The 27,641-nt window shown below is 49.4% G+C and overlaps 1 protein-coding gene and 2 long non-coding RNA genes across 5 annotated transcripts in view; 2 read left to right on the forward strand and 1 right to left on the reverse strand.

The window, feature by feature from the left end:
* Window positions 1-27,641, forward strand: part of SLIT3 (slit guidance ligand 3) — a 572,835-nt gene that overhangs the window by 178,292 nt on the left and 366,902 nt on the right. The window lies entirely within an intron of this gene.
* LOC140688345 (uncharacterized) lies at window positions 2,985-10,683 on the reverse strand. Of its 3 annotated transcripts, none has more exons than XR_012062985.1 (3): window positions 10,527-10,683; window positions 10,010-10,266; window positions 2,985-3,257 (listed from the first exon to the last, which is right to left on the reverse strand). It is a non-coding gene; the product is annotated as an uncharacterized lncRNA (long non-coding RNA). The 3 variants fall into 3 exon arrangements; XR_012062984.1 differs by having other exon boundaries at window positions 10,494-10,683; XR_012062986.1 differs by having other exon boundaries at window positions 10,010-10,288; window positions 10,494-10,683.
* On the forward strand, window positions 10,820-12,688 carry LOC140688346 (uncharacterized). Its single transcript, XR_012062987.1, has 2 exons — window positions 10,820-10,975; window positions 12,330-12,688. It is a non-coding gene; the product is annotated as an uncharacterized lncRNA (long non-coding RNA).

Genomic DNA, 27,641 nt, shown 5'->3' on the forward strand with positions numbered 1-27,641 from the left:
GGAATGGTCTTGGGTGGGACTAAACACTGTACAGCAAATCAGCGGTCTCATTGTCCCCGATGCTCATGTTCATAGCTTTCTTCTTAGAAAGTGACAACCAGTTTGTCTTTCCTCCCTGAGACCATCAACGTGAAAATGGTCATTTCAGACATCCGTGGCACTCGGGATGAGACTGAGTGCTGGCTGTTAACTTTGCCTTTGTCAGAGCAAACAGAAATCAAAACCAGTTAGCCAGGATGAACCCCCAGGAGGAGGGCTTCAATTGTCAACTTTCACTCTGGCTCCCCTCCTGGGCTATTTGTTTAAAAAAAAAAAAAAAAACAGGAGGACATTTGGAGAGGCAGCAACTAGCATTTTCCTGCCTGCGGGCTTCGTTGATAAATGGGATTTCCTTGTGTCAGCTTGTCATCTGCCAGTGGCCGTGGACAGTGCTGATGAGTCAGCCTCGTTCCAAACCTGGAGGCACCCCCGGCCCACTGGTGAGGACGGGAGCACCCGGGATGAGCCACAGGGTCCCTGGAAGGTGGGATGGCTCGGTGTCTGCTCCAGCCTTTCCCTCTGCCACCGGTTTAGGAATGGAAGCTCTGAGTCAGACGGTCCCCGTGAAGGTTGTGAATCCTGTTTTTGGTCTTTGTTTCCCCGCTTCTCCCCACCCTCAGTGCTGAAGGAGTGAGTCAGCATCAGAAGGGACCTCACACATCATTTGCTGAGCTCCCATTGTCCTCCTCTGCCTGCGTGAGAACACAGCTCCCTTTCCCTGACCCTCTTACGTGGTGGAGCGCCTGACCTGCTTTGCTTTACAAAGCCCTTTCTGGCCACTCTTTTCTTTGTGCCTGAAACAACCCCGTGAGGTGGAATCATATTCCTCATGGCTGAGAGGTAAACTGAGGCTCATCTACTTTGAAGGATTTGGCCTAGAGTTTCCAGAGCTTCCATATGATCACATGAGGTCTGAACACAGCTAAGTCCAGAGCATTTTCCTGCCCTCTCCTCCCCAACCGACGGGTGATGTGTATCGTTGTCTCTCCGCGCCCAAGGGGAGCCCGCATTTGCCTTTCTCCCTTGGCTCTTCTTTGTTTGGACTGGATCCCGCACTCTGCCTGGCTCCGCTCCAGGCTTGCGCCTGCCTACTTCTCTGGACCAGTACGATCTACTCTGTCATCACTGCATCCTGAGCATCCGCGGTACGGGAGGAGAGCTTGACAGGGTGATTAGATGAGTGGAGGTGAAGCAGAACAAGGCATTCCGAGCTAAAGGTCAGTGGTCTCGCTGACATCTGCTTCCCAGGGTAGAAGCTGCTTTCTGGCTCGTGGTCAGTTGGCCTTTGTTTAAATGAACCCAGCAAGTGGGCCTGGACCTTCCTGTTCCAGCTGGCAGTGGTCCGACTGGCCTCCAGGACTCACCTTAGGTGTCACTGCCTCCTTGCAATGCGCCCTGTCTTTCTGCCCCTCAGGCAGGGTCAGATGCCCTTCCAGCCTGCTTACCCTTCCCGTAGCACACACTGCATTGTGCCTTAATCCCCCCATTTCCTGGCCACCTTGCCCACTGCACTGTGAGCACACTGAGGTCAGGACCAGGATTCTGTGGCAGCCACAGCCATGGTTAGGACTGGGGTGGGCTGTGAAATCAGGCTGCCTAGATTAAACACTGGCTCCAGCCGTAATAGCTGTATGACCCACTTAGAGAATCTGTCTTCACATCTGTAATCATACCTAATCAGCAAGTTACAGGGATAAAATGGTACACTACCTAAAAAATATTCATCCCTGTGAAGGGCACACAGTAGGTGTGCAACCCAATTAATTATTATCATTATGATTGAATTTGTATCCCCAGTGTCTGGCAGGAGTACATGGAAGGCAGAGGAGGGAGGGAAGGTGAGAGGGTGGGAGGGATGGAGGAAGGAAGACTTGATTTGAAGTAAGAAATGATGAATGATTGAATAGAAGATGGATAAGCCGTTCAAGTATGTCAGGGTTCTCCAGAGAAACAGAACCAAACGGAGGGAGAGAGGGGGAGAGAGACAGAGAAATATGGATAGAAGGATGGTTGGATGGATGGATGGATGGATAGATAGATAGATAGATAGATAGATAGATAGATAGATAGATATTTAATGTAAGGAATTGTTGGAGGTTAAAAAGTCCTACAATCTGCTATCTGCAAGCTGAAGACCCAGAAAGGCTGGAGATATAATTCAGTCTGAGATCCAAGGCCTGAGAACCAGGGGACGTGACGGTGTAGATCCTAGTCCGTGGACAGAAGATGAGCTGAGATGTCCCAGCTCAATCAGTGAGGCAGGAAAGAGGGGTGAGTTCCTCCTTCCTCTGCCTTTCCTTTGGTTCAGGCCCTCAGCAGATCGTGCATAGACACCCTCAGACACACCCGCAATGATGTTTCATCTGGGCGCCGTGGCCAGCCAAGTTGACACGTGAAATTAACCTGCACGTACAGACATGAGGGTAAGACCAGGGTCCCCAGCAACTCAGTCCTTCCTACCGGCCTGGTACCTGGTATGTCGAGGCCACTGTGTTTGGGGTCTGCTGTACCTGTAAGTCACCTACATTGTGGAAACACAATCTACAATCTGAGAGGCATAATCCATGCTGGTCAGAGAACTTTCTGAGGTTGTTTTCCCTCCAGATAGAAGGAAGGACAGTCAGAAGAAGATGAGATGGCAGAAGACTGGGGGGCAGGGGTGGGCTGGCGGGGAGATGCTTGCTTTGGCCTCCGGAGAAGGTCAGGCAGAGGCAGCGGGTCTGTGACACCTCCACCAGGCTGCGGGGAGCAGGCCCTGAGCTTGTGTACTCCTAGGGGGAGGCAGACATCCGAGATCTGACCTCAGAGCTCCATGTTCCGGCCTTCCCCGGCCTGCCCAGGTGTGTGACCCTCCCACCCCCTGGAATGCGGCTGCTGGAGATGTAATCAGCAGAATTCCTCTGACTTCTCAAGAAATGCCCCTTTGGGAGGGAAAAACACAGATGGGTTGGGAAAACGTGAATTTTGCTGCTCGGGCCTGAACAATTGCCCCATTGTCACGCCCCTGCGCGGCAAAGTAGAAGTCCGGGCTTTCCAATGCCGCCTTTGTCGGAAGCCATCCATACGTAACTCTCGTATCGTTTTTGATGCGTTTGTAGGTGGGTGTGTCAACTTCATCCTCTTGCGCTGCTGTGTTCGTTGGCTGAGCCATGTCACATCCACCAAATTGTATACAACGTCTCTCTTCCTGGAATGATCAGAGCTGGAAGTATCTAGAACTAGAGTCACATGACGTGTAGAATTAGTAGGTGGTGTTTCCACTGGTAGATGGCCTCCTCCCTGCCTCCCAGCGTTTGTTCAGAATCTGTCATAAAAATAGTCCCCACTGAGTCTCTGGACATGGTGGCTGCTGCGTCTACTACGAATGGATTCACACTCAGGCCAACAATGTGCCTAGGGCTGTGCTGACTTGTCGGCTGCATGTGGGGGGGGTGTGCGCGTGTCCATGGGCGTGGCTTGGCCCACGTTAAAAAGGATGAGGTGCTTTTTGTGGGAGGAAAAGATTTTTGGTCACTTGGCTCCTCGGAAAGGGACGTTCCTCCCAGAGTAACTTGGGACTGAATAATGCACGGCAAGCCGTGAAACACCCAGCGAGGGTGCGGAAAAGCCAGCTCTCCAAAAGAAGCAAAGCCCAGCTGGGCCCCGTGATAACCATCGGGAAGGTGCGGGCCGCTGGCCCAGACGCGGGAGTTTCCCTTTGCTGTGGGCATCCCTCTGACACGTTTTCCCCAAACTGAGAGTAAGCGCTTGTCAAGTATATTAAAACAAAAATTTTAAAGGAAGAAAACATTTTGAATGGCTCCTGATTCAGGCCCCTTGGGGGTTCCCCACTTATGTTTTTAAACAGCTCAGGCCCTGGCAGGGCTTGGCTTTCCAGTTGGCATGAAACGGAGTGGAAAATGCACTTGATCCTCCCAAGTTGTGCCTGGGGACCTGGGTTTGGAGCTAAGAAAGGGCAAATGAAACGAGGAGCAGCATTTGGGGACCTTTGAGGTCTCCAGAGCAAGCTGCAAAACCCCAGTGTCAACTGGCGGCGTTCCTGCTGTTGCCAGCTCACATGACCACTCTCCCCAAGAACCTCTAATGGCCAGGCCGTCCATGGCTAAGACCACATTATCCCCAAACTGCTCTTTTTGCAGAATAAACTTCTCCCCGGTAGTCTGCCCCTGACCGTCTTAATAGGTCCCCAAACTGTCCCTAAGAGATGAAAGCATATTGGGTAAACACAATTTTAAAAGGGCCTATGTGTTTCACAGTGCAATTCTTTTTTCCCTCATTTCACCCTTCCTTCCTTCCTCCCCTTTTTTTCCCCTCTCTCCTTCCCTCTTTTCCTTTGTGTCCTTTCTCCCCTCCCCTCACTCCCTCCCTCCCATCCACCTACCCACCCACCTATATATCCATCCATTCGCCTTTCATCCTTACTGGCTGAAACACAAACGAGCTTTACTGCCACTTCTCAGACGTACTGGACCAAGTAGGGAAGACAAGTGAGAATCTCCTTTCAAAGAGAAGAGTTAGGAGTTACAGTGTCTCAGCCCTGGAGGCAGGGCTTGGTGCGCGCTGGAGCGCTGGATAGACGTCCAGCCACGTGGGTCCTAATGTAAGCAGTCTTCACTCGAGGTGGCCCTCAGGAGCCCTCTGGAATGACCTGAAATTGTAGGCAAATGTGCATGTGCCTGGGGAAGCGGTCTACCAGAACCATTAGATTCTTAGTTGGCAGAGCCATCTGGGACTTAAATTGCTGATCAGCCGAGTTTTGACCTGTCTGCACTCTACCTCTGCTCCCTTTAATAGTAAAAAGTCTGGAGTCTTGCCACCTGGATAGGAAAACCAGCTCCTCTCAGTTACCAGCTTTGTGATCTTAAAAAATTAGTATTTAATATCACTGAGCTTGGACTAAATGAGTTAATCCAGGAAAAGCATCAAGCAGTGGGTGAAGCCCATCCAAGGAGCTCAGTAAATGTTAGTAGTCATTGAAGCATTGGTGTGATAGCCTGGAAATACCCCTAAAACGCCACCCATGTTACGTGCTGTAAACCAAAGGACCGGCAAACTATACCTCTGGGCCAAATCTGCCCACTGGCTCTTTTTGTAAATAAAGTTTTATTAAGACATGGCCACAGCCATTCATTTATATACTGTCTGTGGCCTGCTTTCAAACCACAAGTGCAGAGTTGAGCGCTGTGACAAGGACCAGATGGCCTGCAGAGCCTAAAATATTTACTCCCTGGCCCTTTACAAAAAGCATTTGCCAGCCCCTGCTCTGAACAATTAGGTAACAATAAATAACATATAATCTACCTTGGAGAAACTCACACGTGCTCAAGGATGCACAGACAGAGATGTTTATAACATCACTGTTCTACTCTCAAATAGCTAGAAACCATCTAAATGTCAATCAGAAGAGGAATGCTCTATTCATACTATGGCAGATAAAAAGAAGGTATTCTGTCTCTACTGAGTAATGTGGGAAAATCTCCAGTAGGGATTGTTGAGTGGGAAAAAAAAGCAGAGATGTTACCATTTGTATAAAAATGCGAAACAGATTGTATATTTTCAACCAGTTCATATGTCAGTATACAAATGCATAGGCAAAAACTCTGGAAAAATACACAATAAAGGGGTAATAATACTTGCTTTCGAGGAGGAGTGGACAGAGCTTGCAGGTTTTTGTCAGTAGAGACTATCTGTAAATGCTTTTACAGTATGAGCCAGGAAAATTCATCCATGTATTTCTCGCTTAATTAAAATTGATTGAAAAAATATCGTATATAAAATATAAGACACTTGGGCAGAACATTGGGAGATGGGTGTGGTTCCAACAGGTGGAACGACAGGGAAGAACATGAGGCCAGGCAGAGGGACCACAAGAGCAAAACAGTGGCGGCTGGAAGGCACCACTGTCCCTGGACAGTGATGACAGTGACTGATGTGGCCACATGAAAGGCAGGAGGAGGCGAGGACTGCGGAAGGGAAACAAACAATTGGCACCGAGGGAAGCCTTTTATCACAGTAGAGGTCATAACGGGAAATTAAAGTATTACACCTGATGCCACAGTGGGCCCCTCCCAAGAGAGGCAGCAGGTGGGAAGGTCATGCGTGCTTAGGGAGGCTGGGCAGAGCCCTGGGGCCCATCTGGCCTGCCAGACTAGGGAGTGGGGTTTGCACTTCTCAATCCCTACCCCTTTTAATTTTTAAATTTCTTCAGATTATGTTTTAGCAGGAGGGGACCAGAGAATTTGTTCTGCTTCTCAGGGCTTCGTAAAACTGACTGGACCATTGGATTTGGTTTTTAACATTAGGGGGGGAAAAATGCCTGTTTCTAAAGCAGTTGCTGTAACATGTGCAAGTGCCAGTCACATGTGGTTTGGGGCCAGATGACTCTGAATTCATATTTTTAACATTAGGAAATCCACCCAGTTGGAGGAGAACTTAAATGAGCTTTCTGGGATGAGCAGTAGTTACACAATGGACAGGAGGAAACTGACTAGGTGGCCTGATTTGGGGCTCTTGTTTGAGACAAGGGTGTGCCCTGGCTCTGGGCTCTTGGCAGAGACAGGAAGTAGGGCAGGGAAATAAAGTTTCAAAGCTACAAAGATGATTCTCAGATGTCGTCTCTGGGAATCAGCAGTCTTCCTTGCGGTCCCCCTCCCAGCCCACGGCGGTCCCTGTGGTGTAAGATGGAACCAGTGAGTCACTAGCCATCCTGGCTCCTCCCCAGGCAGGGATTGGTTCGCAAGCTGTCTTTGTAAAGAGTCAGATAGTAAATATTTTAGGATTTGCAGGACATGTGGTCTCTGTCCACAAAGCAGTCGTAGACGGGTACGCAGATGAATGGGGGTGGTCGTATTCTAATAAAACTTTATTTATAAAGGCAGCGACAAGCTAGATTTGGCCCATGAGCCACAGTTTACCAACTTCTGTTCTAAAGCAGTGATTCTACACCTTAGGGTGCCAACACTCTGTTCTTTCCCCAGATTTGCTGTATGTTGGGAGCTGGTTAAAGACAGTGGCTTTGAATTCTGACCCGAAGCCCTTATTAGCTCTGGGAGGTTGGACAAATGATGTTATCTCTTGAGGCTTAATGTCCTCATCTTTAAAAATAGAGATAACGCCCACTGTATTGGGCACTTTTGAATACTGTGTGATTAATGAATGGAGGAAGATTAGCATTAGTAGTTAAGCATACAGAATGCAGATTTACTGGACTCAAATCACGGCTCCAGCATTTATTAGCTTGTGTAATCTTGGACCAAGTTCTTCATAGTTCCATTCCTCGGTTTCATCATCTGTAAAATGGGATTCATAATATCTTCTTCATAGCATGTTAGGACCGTGTTGTGAGTTAACAAACATGGAGAGCTTAGACCAGTTTTGGGGAAATAGTACATTCTTAAACATCAGATACTGGTAGTAAGTGGTAGTGACTGCTTCTATTATAAGTATTTTGTTTTAAATAATAACAGATTTTCACCTACCTTAAACATTTATAAATTGAGGCTAATTTAAGGCTATCCTGATGATAAGGTCACCCTCACTCACTTGCTTCGCAGTATAACTTGTTTTGAGAGGATGAGAAACAAATGGAACATCAGCTTTTAATCAACAGCCGGCCTTATATCTGGCACCACCCAGAAGCAAGTAAATTCTACCAGTAATAAGTTAATTGTGAAAGAATAAGAAATTGAAAAAACACGAGTTACTCTGCTGTAAGACTTGACTTCTTATAAACTGGGGGAGTAGGGAGGGCGGGAGGTGAAGGTCTTAGTGAAACCTGAGAACAGGTAACGGAATGATCCGTTCGCCTCCACAGCACAGTCCAGACCGACCTCGCCCAACCCCAGCCGTAGGTTCGAGTTTGCCCAGGATTTTGCTGGGCCTTTTGGGAAGACAAGTGGGGTGTTTTGTTTTGTTTTGTTCTGTTTTTAATCTACTGGAATGGCTAAGCTGGTAGAAAACAGGCCTGGAGGAGCCAGAGACCATGACATGAACAGAAAGAAGCATTCTTGGCATTACTTAACCTCCCCGCATCCAGCTGTACTGGGATCCTCTTCACACCCATACTTACAGTTATAAATAAATCCCCATTGCTCTTAAACCAGGCTCTGTCACTTGTACCTCAAAGAGGCCTGACAAATATATCCAACGCTTGATGCTGACAGAAAAAAAATTGAAAATCACTTTCCAGGACTCTGTTCTGGATAAAACCGGGCCACATTTTCTCACTTCCTCCAGCCATTTAGATATAAGCCACTACACACTCTGGATCAGGCCGGGTTGATAGTTCTGAGGCACAGAAATCCACGCTGGCTAAGGTAAACAGTAGATTGATTTATAGAAAATGAATCAGGTGACTCTCGGCATCGCTAGAGATCTGAAGACCTGGGGCTCAGAGTGGGGCTGGGAACGGGACGTTGGCGCACCAGCACCACAGAGGGCCAGGCAGAGAGCAGGCTGGTGCCACTGCTAATAGTGGACACTGTCCTGGGTGCAGGCAGCCGTGTCTAGCACTGCTTCCCCAGAAATGGACTGTGCTACCCCCCCGCAAGAATTCTACATGCCCACTGACACTGCTGCTTCGTGAAAAGCTCCGAGTTCAAAAACCCCAGGCAGGTGCATCTGATGGGCTCAGCCTGCATCACAGGCCTGCACCCTAGCTGCAGAGGAGGCTGCGAAAGTGATCTGGCCATTTTGACTTGTAGGGTGGCAGAGAGACTGCACCCTCCCCCTGAGACTCTGGGTAGCAAAAAATAAGAATGGAATGGAGTAGAAGTAAATAAAATGGTATATGTCCACTATGGTCCGTCTTCCCGTTCTGAGATACGCTGCCACCCTATGCAGGCATCTGCTCACCATCCTTGGCCCTTTTTCACAGCTCACCTCCTGTGCCCTGTGGGTCAACCAGAACCCATGACCTGACCAGCCCTGCCCAACTCTGAATGTCTTGTCTGAGCTCCTCAGCGATTCCCCTGGGACATGCTTTCCCTAAGCTGTCAGCCTTGGGCAGTGTGATTTCCAGAAAGTCCTCAGCCCAGCTCATGCCACCTGTGAGCAGACTCTAAAGCCGCCCACAGCCCTGAGTGACAGCTAATTATCAGGCCAGCCCAGCCTCAGCGCAAGGCTTTGCGCACGTCTGCTCCGCATTGTGGGCAGAAGGAGAATCGGGCAGGGAGCAGCGTCAAGGAAGCCACAGGTCCCGTCAAGCCTGCCCCCCTTGTCATTTCCCTTTTGTCTCCCTGGAAACTAATCCCATCCCTCTTGACGACTGCGCAGCGAGGCTGCTTGCTCCAGTGATTGTCAAGGTAGCTTATCCCCTCGTTAATTAACTATTCAGAAAAATGCTGTACGACACTGTGCCGTTTGGCTTCCAGCTTGTTAACACAGGGGACTCCAGAGGAAAACCGTGACCCGGCCCAGGGCTCAGAGTTGGCTGAGAGAGGAAAGAGGGATGGAAGGGGAGCTTCCCCCACCATGGTTCACCACCACTTTTGGGGACCACAGGATGGATAGGGGGGAAGAGGGGGACCAAAGCTGCCATTGGGATGCTGTGTTTTCTGCCACCTGAAGCAGAGGGCTTCCCTTGCAGGGCCTCGGGTGATGGGGGCTGGGTTACAGGGCACAGAGATCTGCAGTACCGAGTCTGTCCAGGTTGCTAGAAATACGGGAATATGTTAACCTCTTCATTTGGGCAGTATTGTCCTAAGTAAGAGATCAACGATCAGATGTGGCTTGAACCTAAATTTAAGTCAATAATTTGTCATCCATCGTTTGCCAGTCACTGTGCTGAGAACTGTGGAAATAACCCTCAAGTCCTGTCTAGTAGGACAGATAAGACAGTGGAAGAGGCTGCTTTTCAGTGCAAAGGGACAGTGGGCCATGGGGGTGAGCAGGGGGTGTTGTTATAGGAACACAACGGAGGGGCGCTGTGTTAGTTTCCCATAGCTGCTGCAACACATGACCATAAACTTACAGGTTAAAGCAGTGGAAATGCGTTCTCTCACAGTTCTGGAGGCCAGAAGTCTGAAATCAGCGTGTCTGTAGCATGGCCTTCCAGGAGAGAGTCTTGTTCCTTGCCTCTTCCAGCTTCTGGTGGCTGTCTGCATTCCTTGGCTTGTGGCTGCATCATTTCCATCTCTGCCTCCCTCTTGTTTTCTCATCACCTTCTATGTGTCTGTCTTCTTCTGTTTCTCTCTTATAAGGACACTGAAGATGGCTTTTAGGGACCATCTGGAAAATCCAGGATAAGCTCCTGTAAAGATCCTTAACTTAATCACATGTTTAAAAAAAATATAAGGTGAGATTGTCATATAAAGCAATATTCAGGGGTTCTGGGGATTAGGGAATGAGTGTATTTGGGGGGAGCATTTTTCAGCCTACCACACCCCCTAATCCAGCCGTGGATGGGGGCAAGACCACTGACCCCAGGCCTGTGTGCCTTCAGACCCATTCCCCACCCTCCTCTGCTCTGTGTCTTGAGGGGGGCCAACCCCTGGAAGCTGCGGTTCCCATGTCAGCTGGCTTCCATCTGACTCCTGCCAAGGAGAGCCATTCGCGGGAGATGTGGGGGAGCAGACTGGAAGGGAGAAGCCAGGATATTTCTTCTTCTTTGCCTAACAGCCTCTCTGGTAGTGATTATCTCCTTGGTGCTTGCACCTCCTGCCAGATGGGTCCCTGGGCTCCGGTAACATCACCTGTTCCCATTGTGCTTCCCTCCTAGGCTTGGGAACAGCTTCCGCTGTTGCTATGGGGATAGCGCAGCATCCTCTGTTGGACTCTCAGCTCCTCTGTCACCTGTACAACCAATTCCCCTGCATTAAATTCCTTCTGTAGGAAATACTTAAGGTAATTTCAGTGAATACTCTAAGATGCGGACTGTTGTGTCAAGAGCTTCAGTGGTGAGCCAGCCAGCCAGATCCTGCCTCTTCGGAGTCCTCAGGTGAACAGGAAAGATAGACAGTAATCAACTCACCACCCAAAGAAATATATGATGACAAACAATGGTCAGTGGACGAAGGGGAAGTCAGAGAGCTTTAGAAAAAGATGAAGAGGAGACACCCAATCGAGGATGGAGGGTCACGTTTGAGCGGAGATCTGAGAGCAGTTAGGTGACCCAACTAACCTGAGACATTCCAGGGAGCGTGTGAAGCATACACAGGAGGGAGCTCTCCAGGGTCTGAAAGAGAGGTCACCATGACCAAGTGAAGGGCTTCAGGAGGAGGGCAGAAGGGGTAAGGTGGTGGCAGATGGTGCAGGGTCTTGTGGGATTTGGGTTTGGGAAAAGGAGTCAGTGGTGTTGTTTCCTTGGAGCAGAAGGGACTACAGTTTGGGCTAGTAGCTCCCTAAGGTAGGTCTTAGCTGAGCCACAGGAGGTCAGGGGCAGAAGCCCCCTGGCTCCCCTAGTCCTGCTGGCGGGGTTTGAGTGGACATTTTTCTTCTCAAGTAATGAGGTAGCACATACTGGACACAGAGGCCATATGAGAGAACCTCAGAATGCAGGCACCAGGAAGAAGTTTCTAGAAGTTTCCAGCCACAGAGGGGCCTGCCCTTGAACTCACTGATAGATAGCCAGAGTGCAGGATGGAGCGGATTCTGGCTGTGGCTGGGAAAGGGGTCCTAAGGTTCTTTAGCACTTGTGTGCAGGCCGGGAGTCTGGGGCTGGCTGCCTGAGAATCCAAGGCACGTTTGCTCAAAACCGAGGTTCCCTGGCCTCACCTCTGGGGATTCAGATTCAGAATTTCTGAGGAAGGGCCTGGAATCTGTACTCTTGAAAGCTCCCTGGGGATTCTTATGCACAGCCAGGTTTAGCAGCCAGCGCTCACAGGCTGACTCTCGGATGGAACCCTGCCCCAGGTCTTGTTTGAGGTGTACCAGTCACTCCCTCCACACTCCTCACTCCTGGGATGACTGTAGTTACCTGCTTCGGAAATGCTGGTTCTATGCTGTGAGTCTCTCCAGGTTGGCTGTCCCAGTGCCCATGGTATTTGTTGCTACTGTTGCTGTGGTGGTGGTGGTGGCAGAGGATGGCTATTTTAAGAAAAAAACATTGAAAGAAGAGTAGGGGACAGTGTGGATCTCAGCATTTTGCAAACTCCTTGCTGGACCCTTTGTCATGTGTTGTATCTTTCAAAACTTCTAAAGCACCATATACCGCCTAGCTAAGATGAGACCAGCTGAGGAAGAGTGACAGGCTTCTCTCAGTGCCAGACGGAACCCCCCATCCCACACTAGAGGAGGGATGGCTGCTTCGTTCCCACCTATCTAAAATCGTTGTCCTTTGTTTCCCACTTTAGAGAACCTGGGGGCACATCTGCCTTGAAAACAGCAGGAGGGACCATCTGCCATGCAGAGAAGCATGGATACTGGCGTCTGGGGGCTCTCCTGCCCCCCTGCCTTTGATGTCCCACTTTCTTGGAAGCCAGGGAAGTCCCCACTCATAAGGCCTGGAAAAACAGAACAGTAGGAGAATAAAGAGAAAGGGGAGGGACTGGGGAGACGCCAACACACTTTTAGAACTCGAATAGTGACTCCGGATTCCTGAATTCTGGTCCTAGCTGCTTGCCCTCCTGCAAGTCATTTATGTGTTGTTCATGTGTAAAATGGGGTGGTTGTCCTGTGTAACCTCGAAGCTCTTTTAAAAAAAAAAAAGGTGTTTGTGCTCCTTGGCCTTGACTGTTCTCTCAGGAGAATACAAATCGATTATATAGGATGCTAGCCCTTCTAAAGGACGCTTCGTGGCTGAGAGCAGAAACATGGTTGGCTTTAGAGAAGGGTTGGCGTTGTTGCTGAGAAAGTTGACTGCCTCAAATCAAGGCCTCTGACAAAGGATTTTGGGAGCACCCGTGGAGTAGAGGTTGGTGCTGATCCCCTGGGCTTCAGGCTGGTGCTCTGTGGCCAACTCAGCTGGAGATCAAAGATCCAAAACTGGACCGTCCTTGAACAAGGGCAAAACGGTGCTGCCTGGCAGTGCCCATGTCATTTCTGCCCCTGGCTCAAACACGCTCTCTGTCCAGCTGAGAAAAATCACAGACGGAATTTTCATGAACTCACAGACCTTTCGTTATTCCAGAAACCAGGGAGAGGACGGATCAGCATTAGGACGGGGGTGAGCACTGTGCGGGGCTTGCAGGTCTCTTTAAGGCCGCGATCCGTCCTGCTGAGCTGGGCAGGCAGTGTTTGGTTTGGGTGTTGACGCCAGGCAGTGCTGGTTCACGGCAGTCACCTCCTGCTTGTTTCCGTTTCATCAGTTTTCATTAAGGCTTAAACAGCCATGTATGTGGCCTGGATTTGGGGAATTGGGGTGGATCTGGACAATTAAAACTCCTTCAAGTTTTGCAGGTTATCTCTGAGTAGGGAAAGACCGGAGAAAGGCTCCTCCCCCTCCCCCCCCCCCTCTTTTATTGCTGTGTTAGTTGAAACGATTTCAGTGGGATTAATTGACTGTCGGAATGATTTGCATTTTATTGCCCAGGTCTGTTCATTGGGTCAGAAGATGTCATAAAAGTAGAAGCCCAAGGTTGTTGACAACCTCAGAGACAGCAGGCCGCTCCTCAAAGAAATTGGACCGGCCTTTCTCATTCCTTATAACTGCGTGCTGTAATAAGCCACATGTTTCCAGCCAACCCGCTCTGGCTCCAGGAGTCAGATTTTGTGTTTTTCCAGGACCCAGGGAATCAAGAAAGCCTGAGCAGAAGTAGGGGTGCTGCATTTAAGAAAGCAGGCAACCTGGGGTCTAGGAAAGATTGGACTTGGATGGCAAACCAGTAAGAATTTTCTCTAAAGCCTGGGTAGAAATCTAATCTATGTGTTGGTGCTGTTGAACTTATAAAAAGTTTATAGCTGTAAATTCTTGTTGTCTGTAGTGGGTAGTAAATGCTCCCGCTGGGAGAAGCAGGGAACAGGAATGGGTGAAGTTGATCAGGTGGCCCGTGGAGGGCACTGGGCCCCTCGGGCACAGGGAGCCTTTGCGTGAATTAGGAAAAGGGACCCCTTCTTCCACACGGAAGCCAACTGGACCAGCTTTGATTCCACCCCTTCCGGGCCCCCTCAGCGGACACAACCTACCCGGCCAAACGCGGTGGCCCGCCCACCTGCGAGGGGCTCCTCTCAAGGCAACGTTTGTCACACAGGGTGTGGACCCAGCTTGCTAACAGGCTCTGATTTAAAAAAACAAAAACAAAACAAAAAAAACCCCTGGAAATCGAATTTTTGTGTGAAATACCCTGATTTTTAAAATACAAGCCGCCACTTCAATATTTTGTTTCTCCTGCCTAGCGGGGGATGACCCAGCAAGGCGTCTGCAAGGTGTGGACCGGGCTGCAGGTTGGCAGGCTCTGATACCACATTGCAAAGGAATCGCTGACACACCACCTCGACTCACGCACACAATCGAAGCTAAAGGCTTGAGGAGCTGGAATTCTTTCCTTTGGTTCTTACAGCAAATGAGCACACTTTAGAAAAGAGCAAGCACCAGGCCTGCGCTTGCTGAGACTGGTAAGGTGGGGACTGTTCTCCAAGAGCAGGGAGTACAATCCCGAGGGAGTGAGCAGCAGGGCCCCAAAGAGAGGGCTTTCCTGAGTGAGGCAGCGAGGGTTAACCAGGAGGACAGTTCTGCTCCAGGTGGGTGTTTTCTGTAGCCCAGAATGAGCTTTACCTCTTTCATTGCCAGGCAGACGAGGAGAATTCCAGGTCTCCCCCTGGGGGCTTACAAATTGGGACGGGGCTGGAGGGTGGCCAGCAGGCCGGCTCCCGGGCGGACAGAGCTCGGAGCAAAGCTGTGTGCTTCCCAGAGGCCTGTGAGGGCCGACTCCAGCCCTGACAGTTTTTGGTCCTCCCTGCTGAGCCCAGATTGAGTGCACAGGGATGGATAATTAAACTACTCGGAATTGACAAACACGCTGGAGAGGCTCCCCTTTGAAAAGCAGATCACAGGGACAGTTTCCTGTTTGCCAGTCTGCATCCCCAGATCTCATCACGCTGGGAATGTGTGAAGTTTAACTAAGGCGTATTGATGGCACTCAACACCATTGCCCTTTTGCTGAAAGTTCTAATCATGGATTAGTGGTGATCCCTTTTCGAACCCCCATTTCATCTTCAGGTGTGTGCGCTTTGGAGACAGAGGGGCATGTTAGATCAGTCGAGCTTTCAGGGCCCCGTTACCCCCTTTTCATATGACTCTGTTCTCTTAAAGAACAGATATATGTCCTTCAGCCCATAGATGGATAGTCGCACATGTATCCACATTACCATATGCATTTGACAGGTAGGTGTAAAGACACATTATATGTGGAAGTAGAGTCAACAATGAAGTTAGTTTGGGAGCCTTTGTGTGTCCCCTTCTCCCCACCCTCACCCCCACCCCCACCCCCAAGGTGACCAGTTGGTTCCCAAATAGTACAGAGAGACAGTGCACGCAAGGGAATCAACTTCTTATTTTGGGTAAGTTATGTCACATATGGTAGTCATTCAACAAAGATATTTTATCCAGTATCCACTTCTGCAATCACTTCTTTTTCTTTGGAGCTGTAAGAAAAAATGGACACCTTCAAGCTGTGGATTTGTCCCGTGTTGAACTGCTGGGAACACCTTTTTCGGTGACCGTGGGAGTGGTGCTATGGAGGCGAGGAGGGAGCAGGGGCAGACTTAGCCAAAAGGATTAGGAAGCTGCATACAGTTGCTGATGAAGGTACCAACCTGAGGCAAAAAGTAAACAGTGGTTCTTACAGGAAAAAAAGTGTTAAATGGTTTCACATCTGTTTCTTCACTTCTTTCCAAGCTTGCCAGGATATTCTGAACTGATTCCATGGCAAATTGTGGTAACTCATTAGCCCTGATGCAGTCCTTCCTCCCATTCTGCCGTGTGATTTTAACACACACACACACACAGACACTTTTTCAAAATCCTAGGCATTGGGGTCAGAAGAGCAGGAGACAGAGCATCGAGAGACAAACATCCGACCGTGTGTGCGGTGGAGGAGACTTGCATGTTCTTTTTTTTTAATAAGTCGTCTCATTCTTGTTTGGAAATAGGTGAGGCATTCAGTATTTAAAAAATTATTTCAGTATTATCTTAACTCGATCTTTGGCCAAAAAACTCAAACTGGGAGTTCGGTAGATTAAAAAAGAAAAAATCAGAGCATAAAATACAAGCCCTTGCATCTTCAGCGTCTGGGAGCATCCTTGGGAGTATAAGGGGAAAATGGGACGGAGGAAGGCTAGAAAAAATTGAGTTTAAAACTAAACCGTAGAAAGCAGTGGTCGGTTTGGTGTAGGTCTCCACTCATGGACCCATTCGCTGGGAAGGCCACAGGCTGCAGAGTTCTGGCCAAGGACACATTCTGTTACTCTGTGCAAATCCTGCTGCCTTTCTGAGCTTGTCGGCCTCATCTGCAAAATGCATTAATAATCAGGACCTCGCAGAGAGTTGTTTATGTTAAGAGGGAAATTGAATATATATTACCTTGTATAATACTCACTACATGTTACGGTGCACAGGGCTCTGGAGTCAGACTGACCTGGGTTCAAATGCTGGCTCTGCAGCTGTGTGGCCTTGGGCAAAGCACTTAGCCCCTCTGAGCTTCCGTTTTCTCAGCTGAAAACCTGTGCTGATTACACGTGTGTCATTGTGAGGAGTGGCACATGTCTATAAAAGGGCCCAGTGCAGGGTCTGGCCCAGAATGAATTTTTGGCCAACTTGGAGTGTTCTTGGCCGCTAGAGTTCATTCTGTCCAGGCTTTTACTTCCACCACCGCTGCCCAGTGCTCACGCCTCGGCCAGCTGTCTGCTGAGTGGGGTGTGTGCTGATGAGTGGGGGGAGCTGCTAGTGGCTTCTGGGACCTTCCCAGAGCAGGCCTCTCAGTTCCGCCTCCCCGTCTCCTTGGAGGCCCTGATGGGAGATGGTCCTGAAGCATCCAGTCGCTCCAAAACATGCCATAAAAACCCCAGGAGGAGAGAGTCCGTCAGCACCTGTGCATTTGGGGACTCATGTCAGCAAAATGGCTGGGAGCTTCCTGCCGAAACCCGAGGGCATGGCAGGTTTACTGAGGCCCTTCATTAAGATGAGTTATGAACCCGTGGGTCTCTCTGGCTCAGTTTGGCCCAGCCGGCCCCCTGCCTGCACACCGGGAAACCTTCTTCCTCTCCTCCCCTCCCAGGCTCCTTCCCACCCTGCCGTGCACCCCCTGCCCTTGTTTAATGAAAGAGAAAAGCATCGACTCCTCCAGGGGGTCCCCAGAGCGAGAGGCAGAGCTCAACCTGAGAAAACTGTTTTCTTGTAAGCGGCAGGCACCTGGCTGACCAGGCCTGGCCCGGGCCCTTTGTGCAGAGCCCTCTGCTGTCCCCCCCATTTCCCCAGGCCATTTACAAGTCCGCACAGCTAGGAGGGCGGGGAGCCGTGTGTGTGTGTGTGTGTGTGTGTGTGTGTGTGTGTGTGTGTGTTGGGGGGCAGGGGGGTGGTCCGCAGTGCAGCCACAGAGCTAGCTGTGCAGGCACAGGTCAGAGGTTATCCTGTCAGCTCCTCCAGGGTGCCTGGCTTTTTATGTTTTTGTTTTCTTTTTCCTTGAAAGCCATGAAATATGATAAATGGGTGTTCAGGGAAACCAAGCACAAACGCTCTCCAGAGCAGTGGTTCTTAACGTTGAGGTGCTCGGGAATCACTCTGGAATCTGGGCATAGCAGGAAAGCCTGCAGCACAAAGGTGACATTTGGGGACAGCCAGCTGAGGACTCTGTGGGCTCAGATACCTGCAGCACTAGGGATGGAGGTCAGACCCTCGGAAAGTCTCCTTACCGGACCGCAGAGTTGGCTGGACCGTAGAATGGTAGACTGGCCGACAGGTCCGGATAGGGACGTTTATGAAAAACAAGAGATGTTTAACAGAATAAAGAGGAACCTAATATTTACCGAGTGCCCACCATGGGCTTTGCAGCTCTTGCTGAGGAATAATAACTAACGTGCCTTGTACAGGTTCAAGAACCTGACAGCCTGGGATCAAACCCTGGTTCCATCACCTCAAGACAGGATCTTGGGCCAGGTATGTCCTGTCCCCCAGGCCCAGGTTTCTCGCCTTTACCATGGGCGTGACCGTAGCACCTACCCTCACAGAATTATTTCGTTGTGGGTTAGATGAGATCCTATATGTGGAAGCACTTAGCACCGTGCTTGGCATGTAAATGCTCAATAAATGGTTGCAGCTCTCCTCATCTTCATCCCCAGCATCATCGTCAGCTTTGGGGGTGGGGCGGGGCAAAGCCTGGGATCCTGTCTCTGCCCCCCACTCTCTCCACCTGGTCAGTGGGAGTCTTCCTTTCAGCTGAAAGGATTGAAATTCTCTCTGCCAGGGACCCCGGATGAGAAGTAAAACTTCTTTGTTTAGCAAGAGGCTGTGAAATCAGAAAACAAAACAGCTGAAAGGAGGCAGGTGCCTGAGGACACGCCCCACTCTTTCATGCTCTGGTTTGCACAACCACCTGGGCAAACCCTGGCCTGAGAGCCTGGGGCCGGTTGAAGTGTGTTCACTCCCAGATGGAAAAGGAAGGAATTCAGCAGTGAGTCACTGCCTTGGGATACAGTGGGAGGCGGGCCAAGCACCTGCTTTCCTGTCTCTCTTCTTCATCTCTATCTCTTTCACTCTCTTTTTTCTTTCCTGTTTAGGGAGTTAAAGGTGAAAGCTGATTTTGGGAAGCTAGGGTTCTTCTCAGATTGCCCCAGAATTCTATGCCATTGGAAAGCTTGAAATCTGGAGTCAAGGAGAAGGACTCTGGGTTTGAACTATGACATTGAAAGGGATCATTAATGCTTCCAAGTCTCAATTTCCTTATCTTCTGAAGACAAACGGTAATGGAGTCTCTGCTAGGCTGTAAGTGACTTGAGGGCAGGGATTGTAGTCTCTGTTTTTTTATTTTTTTTAACTGATTTCACTCTTGAGTGTCTAGTGTGGTATCTCCCGCACTGTTCGTGCTCAGTACGCACTTGAATGAGTGCACACCGCTGGCCCTACTGAGCTGTTGAAATTATTTATTGAGATGCCGTGTGTGAAAGCCATTAGCTTGGTTATTTCCAGTGTGTATTTATTTTTACTTTTCTCATTTTAGACGTGCTCCTGAGAAAGAGGAGAGAAAGATAAAGAAAGGAAAGTGATGGGAAGAGGGTGCTGGGGGAAAAAGTAGAGACGGGAAGGGAGAGGCGGTGAGTAGGAGCAGTCCCGGGTTTGGAGGCTGCCGTCACCCTCACATGCTTGGTCTGTGGTTTCCGCTTGGCCATTTGTTCTGAGTCTCTGGTTCCTCATCTGTAAGATGCGGATAAAATCACTCATTTACTGGTGGTGAGTCTCCAAGGAGAAATGTATTTGTGAAGGCAGCTCCCAGAGTTCCTGGCGTGCATTGGGTCCAGAATGGCATGAAATCTGAAGGCGGAGAGGAAAAGAGAAACCAAAAAAATAAAAAGAAGTAGAACGTGAAGCAAACAAAAGGGTGAGAAAAGGAGGAGTTTGTAGTTTTTGCTTCAAAATCCAGCCCGTTCCTGCTGCTTCTGGCCAGTAAGGGTTGGATTCGGGCCTGAGAAGTCATTGCACTTGGACATCACCTTAGGGCAAAACTTCCTATTTTGTAACCTGATGTGACTCTGTTGAAGCAGTGCGTGGTTTGGGTCAGGACTGAGTGATGTAAGCACAGGACACGGGCCCCAGTTGGGGGTGGGGGGAGCACTGGTAACGGGGGGCCCAGACTCTGCCCCTAGAAAGTAAAAAGGCCGTTTTCTGAATTCTGCAGCTTACAAACACCTGTCTTGATCCCGTGTGGGGTGGAGGCTGCCATTGTCAGCTGGCCCCGCAAGCCAGGCAACAAACTGGCTGTGTGTCCAGAGAGACGCGGCCTGAGAAGAGTACACCTGGGAAGTATTGCTACTTTTTAAAATAACATATAATATTTTTATGACATTTTCAATTTTAATAATTAAGGAAGTTGTGGGCGTTCATCCTGAAAATTTTAGAAAATGTAGAACACCCATCAGGAAATAATACACCCTTGACTTTTTGATATCTATACCCGTGTGTGTGTGTGTGTGTGCGTGTGTGTGAGTGCACATGCCTCTCTTTTTGGTGAAGGTGATGTAAAGTTGGAGTACATTTTTGTTGTTTTCTAAGCACTTAGATACTTGTCCCAAGACCCGTCAGTTCAGTTTATTTCATTGACTGTCTATCAAGCCCTGTATTCAGTGAAATGAACTAGATTCTGTTTCTAATTAGCTCTTCTCAAGTCCCTGAAATTAAAAAGAATATTCTTGGGAAATGTTAATTGCAATATTCTAAAACATATTTTTTTACTGACATAAATCAAGAGTTAAATAGTACATTTACTGTGTTTTTTTTTAATTGAAGTATAGTCAGTTACAACGTGCCAGTCTCTGGTGTACCACTTAGTGTCCCAGTCATGCATATACGTACATATATTCGTTTTCATATTCTTTTTCATTAAAGGTCATTACAAGATATTGAATATAGTTTCCTGTGCTATACAGAAGAAATTTGTTTTTTTAATCTATTTTTATATGTAGTAGTTAATATTTGCAAATCTTGAACTCCCAAATTTGTCCTTTCTCACCCTCTTTCCGCCGGTAACCATGAAATTGTTTAGTATGTCTGTGAATCTGTTTCTATTTTGTAAATGAGTTCATTAGTGTCTTCTTTTTTCTTTTTTTTAGATTCCACATATGAGTGATACCATACAGTATTTTTCTTTCTCTTTCTGGCTTACTTCATTCAGAATGACAGTCTCCAGGTCCATCCATGTTGCTACAAATGACATCATTTTATTCTTTTTTATGGCTGAGTAGTGTTCCTTTGTATAAATACAACACAACTTCTTTTTTGTTGGCACGGGGAGGTAATTCAGTTTATTTGTTTACTTTACTGGAGGTACTGGGGATCAAACGTGGGATCTTATACATGCTAAGCATACACTCTACCACTAAGCTATACCCTCCCCCCACCACAACTTCTGTATCCAGTCATTTGTTGATGGACATTTAGGTTGTTTCCATGTCTTGGCTATTGTATATAGTGCTGCTATGAACATTGGGTGCATGTATCTTTTTGAATTAGAGTTCCCTCCAGATGTATGCCCTGGAGTAGGATTGCTGGGTCATATATAAGTCTATTTTTCGTTTTTGAGGAATCTCCATACTGTTTTCCATAATGATTGCACCAAGCTACATTTCCACCAACAGTGTAGAAGTGTTCCCTTTTCTCCACACACTCTCCAGCATTTATTGTTTGTGGACTTTTTAATGATGGCCATTCTGACTGGTGTGGGGTGATACCTCATTGTAGTTTTGATTTGCATTTCCCTGGTAATTAGCAATATTGAGCATTTTTTCATGTGCCTATTAGCCATTTGTAGGTCTTCATTGAAGAATTGCTTGTTTAGGTCTTCTGCCCATTTTTGGACTGGGTTGTTTGTTTTTCTGTTATTAAGTTGTGTGAGCTATAAAACGTAACTCTTGAATGTCTAAAGACCGGAATTTCCTAAGATTGAGTTATAATATGTCCCCTACTGCTCTGAGGCTCTCAAGACAAATTTCTTCTGCCCTCTCTCTCCTCTTAGAGGAAGGGTGAGAGCAGGAAAAACCTGATTTTTGGCTACTTCTTTGCTGGGTAAGTTCTATAAAAAGAGATTTTAGCAAGCTGGAGAGAGCGGTGGGGAGAGGGGGTAAGTAGGAAGGAATGGGAGGTTGGAAAGAGGGAGAGGAGGCAAAGACAGGGGAAGCAGGAGGGCAGGGAAACGAGAGGGAACCGTGGCCGTGCTCTCCTCCAGCGTGGGACCTGCACTTGTCTAGCTAATATTTATTGATGCCCATCACATGCCAGCCCTGGGTAATAATCACAGCCTCCTGGACACGCCCTGATCCTGATACATGGTCTCTTTGATCTGTCTTGAGTCTAAAGGATCCTCAGCCCCTTTGGCCTTTAAAGAGCGCTCCTCATAAACCTTTGGGGGACTCAGTTTACATTCTTTCCTGTGATCCCCTTGCAACCCCCTATGGCGGAGTCAGACCAGCCCGGCCCCAGGGCCACCACCGGACCTGTCCTCTCCTGAATGAAGCCTCCCTTAAGGGTCCTACCCTAGCTGGTGGGCCTTCTGCAGGGAACTCCCTCCCAGAGCACAAGGGGGCTCAGCTTCGGTAAGGAACCTTCCTGGGACACGGCTCACTGCGCTGCAGACGCTCTAAGAGGGGGTACAGCTATCACCCCACCCCTCCAAGATGCCCATACCTTTCCCCTCATCCGTCTGGTGGGGGTTTGTTGCATTAAAGCCTCCAGAGACAGACTAGATACATAAATCAATTGATCGATCAATAGAGTGGGAGAGAAGGGGGGCGGGGGGCAGGGTGCATCTTGTAGTAATGGATTACTTGATTTGATCATTCATACAAGAAATGTTTATTGACAAAAAAAGGTAAATATATGAGGTCGGGGTGCATTAATTAACTGGATGGGGGAATCTTTTTTACAATGTAGACATATATCAAGTCACCACAGTGTACACCTTAGATATCTGACAATTTCATTTGTCTGTTATACCCCAATAAAGAGCTGTCAAAATAAAAGTAATCCATTTGGGGGGAAAAAGGGTTATTGAATGCCTGCTCCAGTTATGCGTCAGGCATTGGCCTTGGCCCTGAGATCGCTCAGGTAAACCAAACCGACAATTCCACAGTCCCGCCGAGGCGTCACAGACTACAGGCATACAGACAAACAGAACGTAAAGTGGAAATGTCAAGCTCTAGTGAGTCCTGTGTTGAGAGCGAAGTTGGAGGAGGTGGTTAGGAGTGGGGAGAACCCTGCTCGGGAAGCTGTGATGGTCAGAGGAGGCCTCCAAGGTGACAGGAAGGTGGCGACCTTCCAGCTCAGTTCTAATTTGGTGCTTCCCACACTTTCACCTGGACCGAATCCCCTGGGGAGCCTGTTAGACCTGCAGGTTGTGATTCAAAGGCCTGTGTGGGGTCTGAGACTTTGCACTTCTGACAGCCTCCCGGGTGATACTGACCTCACACCTTGATGTGTGCTGGACCACACTCTGGGTTAGCAAGGTTCTAAATGCTAGTCAAGGCAGAGCCCGCCCCACCTGGGGGTGTGCAGCGGCCCTCCTTGTGGAATGAGTGTGCTCCAGGCAAGGATGTAGCTCGTGGAAAAGCAGATGAGCACTAGCTTGGCCTGTTAGAAGCGTCAAAAGCAGATAAGCGTGGCTGGAGATAAGTATGTGATGAGACCCAAGAGAGAGGCAAGAAAGAGCCAGACCATGTAGGGCTTTGCACTAGAGGCGGTGGGAACTCTGAAGAGAATGCGCTCATTAATAGTTTTACCCTTGACAGTTCTGTCCGTACATAGGAGACCGAATCTCCCCTGTGCTTCTGCCTAGAATGTTTCTGGGCATGAAGCCGTCTCAACCTGTCACAGATTTAGGGGGGAGGGGACTGCAAAGAAAGCTTGCAGACAGCCCACTTTAAAATAGCTAAAATTTAGGCAAACGCTTTCCCCATTCTGGAGTTTTAGATGGGAGACTTTCTTAACAAAATACCTTAAATGTCACAAAATTTTAGGACACAGCTTTTACTGTTTCCCGGGATTTAGACACACGTACACCAGCAGCACCGAAACCAGGCCCACAGAGAGAGCTCCAGGTCCTCACTCACCCCTGACGCAGAAGACTCTACTCCCCAAGTATGTGCTTCATCTAGTTGGTTCAAGAAAAATAAATATAAAAGTCTGGCATCAACAGATCCCCTCCTTCCTCCCTTTCCTACTGGACTCGCAGTTACTTTAGACTTTCTCGTGGAAGGAGGAAAGATGACTGAAGTGCCAAACCCAACCGTCATCTCAAAGTGACGGGTCCAAAATTAGAACAAAGAGAAGGCCATCAATCACTCCCAGGTGATGAATCACGACCCGGCCGTAAGCAGAGCCGCTCCGTGATGTATTATGTTTATATCTGACTCTCCGGCTCGACAGTTGGCCTTCGGCGGCAAGTTTCCTACATTATAAAGCTACTCCATGTGTGAGAACAGCTCAATCTGCACAACTCTCAGCCTAATTAATCCAATCGCAGGATGGTGATTAAGAGGCCAACAGTGGCATTTCCAGAGAGCATCCTCCATCCTCCCAGCAGCTAGCTTGTCCCAGGGCAGGTGGCTCTGGACCCAGAGAGTTCTGGGAGCCTGACCCACTTGGGACCCTCGCTCCGTTGTTCATAGCAAGGCTGACCAAGGGTAAAGGCCACACAACTTGGTCCCTCTGGGAGGAGTTTCAGCCTCACCGCAGAGGACGCTTGGTGGTGTAAAAGCTCCCTCTTCAAGAAGGCTCACCCCAGCTCCAAACACAAAGGAGCCAGAGTTAGGATCCCCAAGCAGGAGGACTTAATTCTAGATTGCATTATTCAGCCTGCTCCTTAGGAGGCGGCAGAAGGAAGGGGTGACACTTGAGACCTTTGTAGCATTGCTTACCTCTCTGACCGTCTCCTTCAACTGTAAATTGTCGCTTAATAGCACTTACTTCACGGGATATGTTTTAGGAGTAAATAGACTATTAGATGAAAAGCTTTGGGACAATGTCTGGAATGTGGCAATGCTCAGTAGATGCCAGCTATTATAATTATTACTATTGTTATTTGTGCCGTTCAGTGTATCACTCAAGATTCCTGTTTCAAGCTACAAAATCAGACTTAGGTGATTTGAGCACAAAAGGAATGCATTAAAAATGATACTGGGTGGCCTACAGAGTTGCTCAGAGAGATGGAAAATGCGACCTGGAGACTGCCCACCCAGGGAGAACCCCCAAAATCACCCTGGAGGTTTGAACTCGAGGGCGACCCTGCTACTCCCACCAGCTCCAGGGAGTGGGTGTCACACACCGCCACCCCCTCCAGCCACCACTGCCCCGGCACCCCATCTTGCTCAACCTCTGTAAAGGATGCTTCCAAATCCTCCTTCTCTGAGGAACCCACTCCTCATTCACCTGAGGATCTGGTAGCATCTCAATGGCATGTCTCTGTCATTACTGCAAGGGAGTCTGGGAAGCAAGCGTCTGGCATTGTCTGGTTTTACTGTAGAAGGGGGCTTTGCTTCCTACTAAGACTCAGAATTCAGAGAGTTCCCTAAATGTTGGGTGAAGGACGGGGCATGTGCAAAGTTGGGCTCCCGCATGGCGGTGAGGATCGTGTGTGCAAGCCCCGCCCTGCTTTTAGTGTGCTGGTGCTTCTGGAAGTACAGGAGAGTTTGGGGATTGAGTTCCTCTCACCCCCAAGGAGAAACCAAGTCATGTGAGAGCGTGTGGGAGGGGAGGGAAGAGTGTAAGAAAAGGAGTGCTAAAATAAAAGCCTAACAGTGGGATGGGGAAGTAGCAGGCCTGAAGGGTAAGCAGTGCTTTGCCTGCTCGCTGCCCCGCGTGAGCGTTTACCAATGTTAATGAACGTGCTGTAATTACTGGACGAGCCCTCTGGCCACCTGAAGCCACATGCGTGTTAGAGGAAGGCTGGGGTCGGCTGTGGGAGCTGGCAGCGTTTCAGCAAGTGGCAGGCGCCCTTTCCTGCACACTTAGGGCCACTGCAGAGAGCAGGGCTGCTCAGCGATGGGGCGGGGGTGGGGGCGTTGGAGGCTGAGCCTGGCCGGAGGCAGCAGGAGGAACATCCAGATGCTCAGACCAGGGCTGGCCATCAGCTGGCCCAGGGGATTACCCTGCCCAGTGACCCAGCTGTGTAGATGCTCTGGTGTGAGTTCTGCCTTCCCTGCTAGGCCCCCGATGCTCTGGGCTGACCCCTGCCCAGCTGGAGTCTGGAAACATCCCTTGCCGTCTCCCTGAGTGGCTGTGTCAGGATATAAAACCTCTCCAGACAGCTGAGAGCCAGCACGGTGGCTCCGTCGGATTCATCTGAGACTCTTTAGCCTTAAATAATAAGTCACGTCTTCATTTGTTCTCACCTTTCCTCACGGTCCCTTTGGAGCCGGAGAGACCTGATGTGAATAATGAAAGAGCTGATTTTATACAGAGACGTACATGCCTTAGGTCATATGCTCCTCTCAAGGGCCAGCAGATACTACAAACCTCATTTGATAGATGAGGGCGGCATCTGGGGTTCAGGAAGCTTCTGAGACTTCCCCAAGGTCACACAGCAGTAAGAAGAGGGCTGATCTCGGGCCTCCGGTCTCCCCCGTGCAGTGCCCACACAGTCGTCTCTCCCCTTGTCTAGACCCACGTCAGTGTGGGAGGGAGGAGGGCACAGTGCTCGACAGCCTTGGGGCTGGACTTCGCCTGCCTGGCTTGCTGGAAGGATTTAAGGTGATAATGCATGTAGAACACTTAGCACAGAGACAGTCAAATGACAGCTGTCGGTCATGTGCTCATTCTTCACGTTCATCATTATTCTCTGCTAGTCTCTACTCGCGCATGCCAGGGCCCCCCACTCTGCAGAGGGTCCTTTCTGTCTTGACACAGCACTTCCACGGGCGGGCCGGCCTCCTCTCGCCCTCCCCGGTTCCTGGAATCTGGAACTAGTCATTCTCATACCTATTCATAAAGAACTCTTTGGCTCTTTGGGGATCAAAACCAAACTATTGTTCTAGTCCCAACTCGAGCCAGCTTAGATCCAAGAAGCATCAAAGGGAGCTTCTGTTACCTTCTAGTGTTTCCCGTGACACTCCGACAGCCTTGCACCTGTCACCCCACCCCCACCTCTAACCATCCCGACCCCATCCCTCTCCTCGGCCTGCGCCGTCCCACACTCCCAACCGCTCACACAAGGAACTGAGAAGGCAAGAGTGGTGCCTTCCTGAACAACAGGCCGAGTCAGCCATGGTGGTAACTCAAGAACACAAGGCCTTCGTGTTGGAAACAGACAGGGCGGGCAGAGTTTCAGTTCCAGGCTCCATCCTGGCTCCTAGCCTTGCCCTCAGCCATGACTGCCTGTCAGAGGGCTACCACAGGGCCCCCCCCCCACTGTGGAGGCTTGTGTTGCTGAGGGGGAATGGAGAGCACAGGATGTTCTGCGGAGATACAGCTTTGCCAGAGGGTCTTCGAGCTAGAGAAGACTTCCAGAGCGGGAAAGCCCTCCTCCAGGGCCCTTCCCTGGCACAGTCCTTGTCACTCTGTGTGCCCACCCCCCCGCCCAGCAGTCAGTGTTCTGTGACCCTCCTTCCCCCAGAGGCTTCTTCCCCCTTATTTTACACAAAAGGCGTTGAATTAAACTCTGGGTTTCTCCTGCTGCTGCTGCTTAGATTGTGCAGAGATGGTTGTTATCTGTTGCTTCTGTTTACGAAGAAGAAAAACAAACAAAAAGTCAGGGACTGAAACTGACACAGTACCTTCTGTGTGACGAAGTGTAACAGAGACCTTCGGATCATCATGGCCACACATACCAAGGACCACCCGTGTGCCCCCACTGCTGCGAAGCTCAGTCTCAAGGCCCATCTCACATTAGCCTCATGATGACCTTACCTGTAGGGTGATTTCCCTTACAAGCTGCGCTTTCCAGCTTGGGAAACTGAGGCTGAAGGAGATGACGTAGCTTGCCCAAGGACCCACAGCCTGCAAGCAGGGAAGCCAGGATCCAAACCCAGCA

This window comes from Vicugna pacos, chromosome 22 (assembly GCF_048564905.1).
Source record: "Vicugna pacos chromosome 22, VicPac4, whole genome shotgun sequence".
Lineage (NCBI taxonomy): Eukaryota > Metazoa > Chordata > Mammalia > Artiodactyla > Camelidae > Vicugna > Vicugna pacos.